At 41.6% G+C, this 7,519-nt stretch overlaps 1 non-coding gene and 1 pseudogene across 1 annotated transcript; one reads left to right on the plus strand and one right to left on the minus strand.

Moving 5' to 3' along the window:
* The first annotated feature begins 2,198 nt into the window (after positions 1-2,198).
* Positions 2,199-2,306, plus strand: LOC111764049 (U6 spliceosomal RNA). Its single transcript, XR_002796756.1, has one exon. It is a non-coding gene; the product is annotated as a U6 spliceosomal RNA (small nuclear RNA).
* Positions 2,307-2,959: 653 nt separating this feature from the next.
* LOC101440716 (bifunctional phosphoribosylaminoimidazole carboxylase/phosphoribosylaminoimidazole succinocarboxamide synthetase pseudogene) lies at positions 2,960-4,188 on the minus strand (annotated as a pseudogene).
* Between the last annotated feature and the right edge of the window lie 3,331 nt (positions 4,189-7,519).

A 7,519-nucleotide genomic window follows, 5' to 3' on the forward strand; every position in this document is an offset into this window, starting at 1 on the left:
TCCCCTCTCTCTAATTCAAAATGTGAATAACTGTCTCCATTGCCAAACATGTGGCAATAGTTTACATGGCTAGAAAATATATATGTTACTAAAATTCAGTTCCAATTCTCCATCTCAAGAAACGTCTGGCTCTAGGCCATAGAACCTTTTATCATTTTGTCTTTGGTTGCACCTCGCTCTCTGTCTTTAACCTAGTTGGGTAGTAAGTGGTGGCCACAGTAAAAATCCCCACCCCTGGAGCCACCCTGACCTACCACATGAGTTTGGGTCTCACATCTTGACAAGGTCAATGTCAGAGTCGCTGTGGTCTGGTGCAATGGACTCAAGAGTCTTTGATCGCACACTCCTATCAATAAAAGTTTTTTGAGCCTACACCCTCAGTATATGTACTTTCATTTATCTTTAAGTTATATACAACCACAAATCCCAAATTCCTTATACAAAATCCTCGGAACCTAAAATGCTTCCGAATTAAAAACTTGTCTGAATTCTGAATGGTTATAGGGTACATGTACCATTCATTATGCAGCACCCCCACTGGGTGTCTAGAGCAGCACCCTATAATGAAACACATGAAGAGTCCTGCAGAGAAATATAGGATTGTTTTGATTATTCTAATTAATAGGGTTAAATCAAAGCTTTAAAGTAGCCAGCCATCACTTCAGTTCAAGCTGAACTACGAAATGAGTCATGAAATGCCATTTAGACCTTTTTGGACAACAGGATTGTTGGTTAAGAGATTGTGAACCACGACTACAATATTAGGTGCATTATGAAATGTCAGCAAAAAATAGATAAAAGGAGATGAGAGTAAAATATGAAAGGAAATGTGAGCGTTTTCCTTTCTCATGCATGCAGTGCATACACTCCATTTTGGAGCCAACCAGACACTGGTGGACGCGACCTTTGCAGAAAGCTGCCCGAACAGGATGAGCTAATCGCCAGGTCCAGGCCCAGGGGACCACAGTTCCACAGTTCCAATCCCTCCCCTTGCAAAAAATGCAAAACCGCCAATTGTCCGTGGTTCAAGGCCATCATCCAAACCTGTCTTTGGTACAGACTAATCCTCACCTGGTCTATAAATGGGAAGAAAGAAGAAAGGAGGGGATGCCTTGTGGACACACACAGTGAAATGAAGAAAACCATCCCTTGGCCACACAGGTCTGTTTGTGAATGACTGGAGGAAAAACACTCAACGTTTCCCCGCACATAAATTTTGTGTTTGCTAAAACTCTGCCAAGTGACTAGGATTAACACCAATTTCATTCTTCTAGCATTGGCCAGGTCCCACTGTTTCTGGTACTAACGTTTTAGTATGAGTCAATAATCTATTTCCTAGAGTGACCTCTGTCCTCTTCAAGGGGCCAGGTGACTAGAGGAGCAAAAAGGCTGAAACACATGAATAAAGGGTAAGTTTTGTGCTTGAAATCCTCAGTGAAGTAAGTTTAAAATTGTAACATAAAGCATTTTCCACAAAGAGCCACCATTCATCATAAATGGCGCTTCCTTCAACCGATGGCCAATTCCTTGTTCGTGCAATCACTTTTTTTTTTTTTTTTAATGAGAAGAACCATAAGAAAGCCAAATGAATGATTAGCAATGTCAGGGAACATCTAAGCTACTCCTAAGTGTTGCAATTTGCTTTTCTCTAATTGTTCCCTTTGGCTTATATTTATTTTGCCTCCAGTTACACCATCATGGCAGCATTTTCTGAACACTAATTGCAAGCCTAAAAGCAGTAGGAGGAAACCAAGCAGAGCATAGAGCCCCTCCATCAGATGTAGGGTTCTGGGCTCAATGGAACAAAGGTGAAAAAGTATCTTTGTTGACTAATGCAAAAAGTTTCCAAAGTTCACCAGCTGTACTCTTATTCACAAGTACCTCAGTTTGACCCTCATTGAGTACCAATTAATGTAGCAAAATGACCAAAGCCGTTATAACTCTAGACTCAATATTACATGCCCAAAGGAATCCATTTGCATATAATTTGTGCTTGTTTAATGTCAGCACTTATAAACATGTCCTGAGCCTCTTTTTCTTTTCAACAAAAAGGGACCTCTTACACTCAGAATTTTGAGATTCCCTGTAAAGACCGGATAAATCATCGGCCATGTACAAAAACTCCCCTAAATACAAACTCTGTCCTAATTTGGAGATTCAAATTCTCCAACAAATTTCTCCTAGAAAAATGTAAGGTTGTGCTCGCTTCGGCAGCACATATACTGGAGTTGGGGTGATACAGAGAGGATTAGCATGGCCCCTGCGCAAGGATGACACGAAAAAAAAAAAAAGAAAAATGTGAGGTTGATATCCTTTCTATTCCCTCCATTGTGAAATGTATCCCTTAGCTTATTATGTTTTTCCCCCTCTTTCCAACCATGGATTTTAAAAACCCCACAAATACCATACTACACAATGTCTGACCCAATCTGGGTTCACCTGAAGTGACCCAGGAGAACCATAGTGACAAGACCTCTTACAAGTGTCCAACTAATCCCAGCCAGGTTTCCAGCAAGCACCGTAACTGAAGTCGTCTCCTCCTCCTTGGTGCTCTGAGTTCTGAGCAGTGCTGTCCCAGAGGAATAAAACCCCGGCTACATTATGTCTTTTTAAATTTTCTAGGAGCTACATTTTTAAAAAGGAAAAGGAAATGGATGAAATTTTACTAACGTATTTTATTTACTGCAAAAGATCACTTCAACATGGGATTTATATGAAAATTATTGAGATAGTTTACCTTTTCTTCACAATGTCTTCAAAATGCATTGTGTATTTTCCTCTTACAGAACAATTTCAATTTGGACTCTAAATTTTCATTGGACATACTTGATCTGCATTTATTTTTTTTACCACTTATTCAATAAATTTTATTTTTCTCCGATTTAGAATCATCTATCTTGCATTTTTTTTCTGCAGCTAAACTAGAAGTAGTTTTTCTCCTAAAAGTAAAATGATGTTCTTATAAACTGCAATCTCTGATTTTCTTGTCAACCTGCTTCAAAGACGTCTGTGTGTTCAATATGCTTGCGTGCAGTTTGGCTCATTTCAAATGGTTGTTTAATCCAAATATCTGAGCAGCAAATTGAGCCGAACCGTCTGGAGAAAGTATTGTTGGACAGCCAAGACCACTGTGTAGTCAAAGAGAAGCTCACATGTGCTGAGCTCCCCAGTCTGCTGTGAGGGGAGGACAACACTGGTCCTAAACCATTGCTTCTTCCTGCCACTGCCACAAATACAGCAGGAATGCCATCCCTTCATCCTCGGCTTTCCTCCTCAAAGTATCATCTGGTCTTTTATGGGCAGATGACGTTCACGCCGAATGCCAAAATTTCCACACGCCTCCTTGGTCTTTTCACAGTGACCAAGAGCAGAGGTTAAGCCCATTGGTACTACAACCCTGCACTGACTTTCTGATTTCGGAAGAAACTACTCTGCCTGCAACCCATTCAAATTTTTTCTTTACCATCTGGAGGCCTTCAGGAGTTACTTCCTTGAGGTCACGATATGACTGCTTGTCTTTCTGTTGGCTTCGATCTCCTGATGGCCAGAGTGTCCAGGAATCACTGTCAATGACGTCAGCAAAAACAATTTCTTTGGTGGTTACATTAATACCAAATTGAATCTTCATATCAACAGTTCTGGGGAAACCAAGATCTTTCCAAAATTTCAGAAGTTACCTGTGTAGCATGACTCGTGGTATCCACTTCAGTTTCTCCTACAACTAGTCCAGCAAAGCAAAATTTTGCAGCAATTAGCAGTTCCTCAGAGGACCGTGCTCATTATTGGCATCATCCTTGGAAAACATCTCCACTTTAGGTGGGTAAAACTTACATCCTTCCTTAATGCCAGGGTTTCTTTTGAGAAAGGCAGCAGTTGCTATTCTTCTAGAAACCCATTCAATTGGACTCATTTCACACTGGGGTGCAATAAAATGTTTCCCCACATTTTCTAGTGAAAGCAGTTTTGATACCTCTTCTTGCAATAGCTGAAAAATACAACTGGTAATTTCATTTGAGATTGCAGCTTTCCCTTCCAGGTGATTCTTTCTCGCTTTATTTCCTGCTGTAATCTGGTCCTGGGACTGCAGGAAGACTTTTCCTGGACTATCTAACAAGTCCTAGACTTCTTTTGTTTTGCCCTCTAGAGCTTTTTACCAATGCTCAGTACCTCAGCTGGCGCCATGCCGAGTGGGCTGGAGCAACAAGAGCCCTAGGACTGGAGGTAGGAATCGAAGCTCGCAGTCTGGGCTGATCTGCATTTAGATTTCATAAAATTTAAGATTGGAAAAGTAAATTCACACACCCAAGTTGTTCTAAACATACCTAAACGTTTTCCAATAACAAACTCAAGCTATCAATTTTAAAAAATTTAAATCCGAATGAATTAAAATGAAAGATTCAGATCTTTAGTCACAACAACTACTTTTGAGTGTCCGATGGCCACATGTGGCTACAGTGTTCTGAATTGGTCATGGCAGTTCTAGACTGGTAATGCAGTAAGTAGCTTCAATCCTCTTTCGTTGACCTCAGGGTCTCTTCAGCTCATGTCCTCGGCTCTCCAAGAGAAATCATTCCTAGCTATGGTATTTATGGCAGAGGATGGCTTCTCCAAGCAGCCCTCCCAAAGCACTGGTGAGGGGTGACAGTCAGGGCTGTGGAGCACTCTGGAAAGCCAGGCACATTGGGCTGCGCGAGTCAGGCATGAGGGAGAGCTGGTGGAAAATCTGTAGGAGATTGTGGCTGCTGCATCTGGTGATGGGCCTGGGCTGCTGTTGTGAGCAAGACTCCTTGTAGGGCAAAGAGATAATGCAGAGTAGAGGGGAGCTGGCACAAACCGGAACCCACAGGCGTCTCGTGTCTGCCCCTCCTTGCATCTAACTCTATCAACCTTTGGACAGTAAAAGCCACTAGTTCACTTCTGTCTTTTAAACCTTGCACCACTTTTTTTTTCCTCAGCCAGTTCTAATCCAGAGCCACATAGGGAAGAGGATGCTGAGAACTTTAGTTTCAGCTTAGCCACAGACTCCATGAAAAGTTTTTCTCAAGTCTCAGATCAGACCAAAATTTTTGAGTTTTTTTCCTAAAAAAATAGTTTGCTTTTATCTTTTGGACACCATGAATCACATAACTGATCACATTTCTTTCATTGCTTTGACAGCTAGGAAGCTCAGACCAAAATTTGCAGACCAGGGAAACAGTTGTGGCTCAACTGATAGAGCATCCGCCTACCATATGGAGGGTCCAGGGCTTGATACCCAGGGCCTTCTGACCCGTGTGGTGATCTGGCCCACGCGCAGTGCTGCCACACGCAAGGAGTGCTGTGCCACACAGGGGTGCCCCCTGTGTAGGGGAGTCCCACGCACAAGGAGTGGACCCCATGCAAAAAAAGCACAGCCTGCCCAGGAATGGCACCACACACATGGAGAGCTGACACAGCAAGGTGATGCAACAAAAAAAGCAACACAGTTTCCCGGTGCCACATGACAAGAATGCAAGCGGACACAGAGGAACACAGAGTGGATGGACACCAAGAACAGACAATGGGGGCGGGGGAGGGGGAACGGGAGAGAAATAAAATAAATCTTAAAAAAAAAAATTTGCAGTCCACATCTCATAACTGTTCAGATATTATGACGTTCATTTTTCATGCTATTCTCCCAGCTTTATTTTATTTTTCTTGTCCCCCCCATTTATTTATTTTATCCTGTCATGTGTATTTTTATAAATCTCTCAAATGTTTTTGAGTTTTTTTCTTTATTAGAGAACTTGTGGGTTTACAGAACAATAATGCATAAAATACAGGATTCCCGTGTATCACCCCATCACCAATACCTTGCAGTGGTGTGGAACATTTGTTACAATTATGATAGCATATTTTTATGATTGTACTATTAATTAACTTACGGTTCATTGTTGTGTAGTGCAGTTCTATGGATTTTTTTTTTAAGTTTTATTCTGTTACCATAAATACAATCTAACATTTCCCCTTTTAGTCATATTCAGATATATATTTCAGTGCTAATTGTGCTCATAATGTTGTGCTATCATCACCACTATCCATTATCTAAACGTTTCCATCATTCCAAATAAGAACCCTGTACATTTTAAGCTTTAATGTCCCTTTCCCTATCCCTACCCCTCCCCTGGTAACCTATAATCTAGATTCTGACTTTATGAGTCTGCTTATTCTAATTGTTTCAAATTAATGAGATCATACAATATTGGACCTTTTGTGTAGTTCTGGCCTAGTTTACTCAGCATAATGTCTTCAAGATTCATCCACGTCATCACATGTATCAGCACTTTTTTCCTTTTTACAGCTGAATAATATTCCATTGCATGCATATACCACATTTTGTTTATCTACTCATCTGTTGATGGGCACTTGGGTTGTTTCTACCTTTTGACAATTGTGAATAATGCCAGTATGAACATTGTTGTGCAAATATCTGTTCAAGTCCCTGCTTTCAATTCTTTTGGGTATATACCTAGTAGTGGGATTGCCAGATCACCTGTAGTTCTATACTTAGCTTTCTGAGGAAGTGCCAAACTGTCTTTCATAGTGGCTACACCATTTTACATTGCCGTTAGCAATAAAGGAATGTTACTATTTCTCCCCATCCTCTCCAATACTTGTTATTTTCCACTTTTTTAAATAGCAGCCATTCTAATGCGTATGAAATGGCATCTCATTGTGGTTCTGCTTGGCATTTCCCTGATGGCTAAAGATGTTCAGCATCTTTTCATGCTCTTCCTGGCTATTTGTATATCTTCTTTGGAGATTTTTTTTTTTTAAAGATTTATTTATTTATTTAACCCCCCCCCCCCCCCCCCCCCGCCTGGTTGCCTGTTCTCTGTGTCTTTTTGCTGCGTCTTGTTTCTTTGTCCGCTTCTGTTGTCGTCAGCGGCACGGGAAGTGTGGGCGGCGCCATTCCTGGGCAGGCTGCACTTTCTTTCGTGCTGGGCAGCTCTCCTTACGGGGTGCACTCCTTGCGCATGGGGATCCCCTACGCGGGGGACACCCCTGCGTGGCAGGGCACTCCTTGCGTGCATCAGCACTGCGCGTGGGCCAGCTCCACACGGGTCAAGGAGGCCCAGGGTTTGAACCGCGGACCTCCCATGTGGTAGACAGACGCCCTAACCACTGGGCCAAGTCCGCTTCCCCAGTCAGTAGTTTTGGTGTAATCACATAATTGTGCATTCAGCACTTTAATCATTCTTAGAGAACGTTCATTATTACAATAATAGTAAACAAAAAACAAACAAAACTCACCTCTCTGTCTCGCTAAGCTTCCCCTGCTGTACATAGCTGCTATTCTCTTTTCTTCTCCTAGTATATTTATATTTTGAAAAACAGTCTTATATATGCAATGTCACTCATATTTGTGTTTTATGAGGCTTTAGTATCTTATACAGACTCAGGTTACAGTTTTTAGCTTTCCTTCTAGTAATATACATGACCTTAGGCTTTCCCTTTCAACCACTGTCACACCCATATCATAGCTTGGCCAGTTACAAAC

This window comes from Dasypus novemcinctus, chromosome 13 (assembly GCF_030445035.2).
Source record: "Dasypus novemcinctus isolate mDasNov1 chromosome 13, mDasNov1.1.hap2, whole genome shotgun sequence".
Lineage (NCBI taxonomy): Eukaryota > Metazoa > Chordata > Mammalia > Cingulata > Dasypodidae > Dasypus > Dasypus novemcinctus.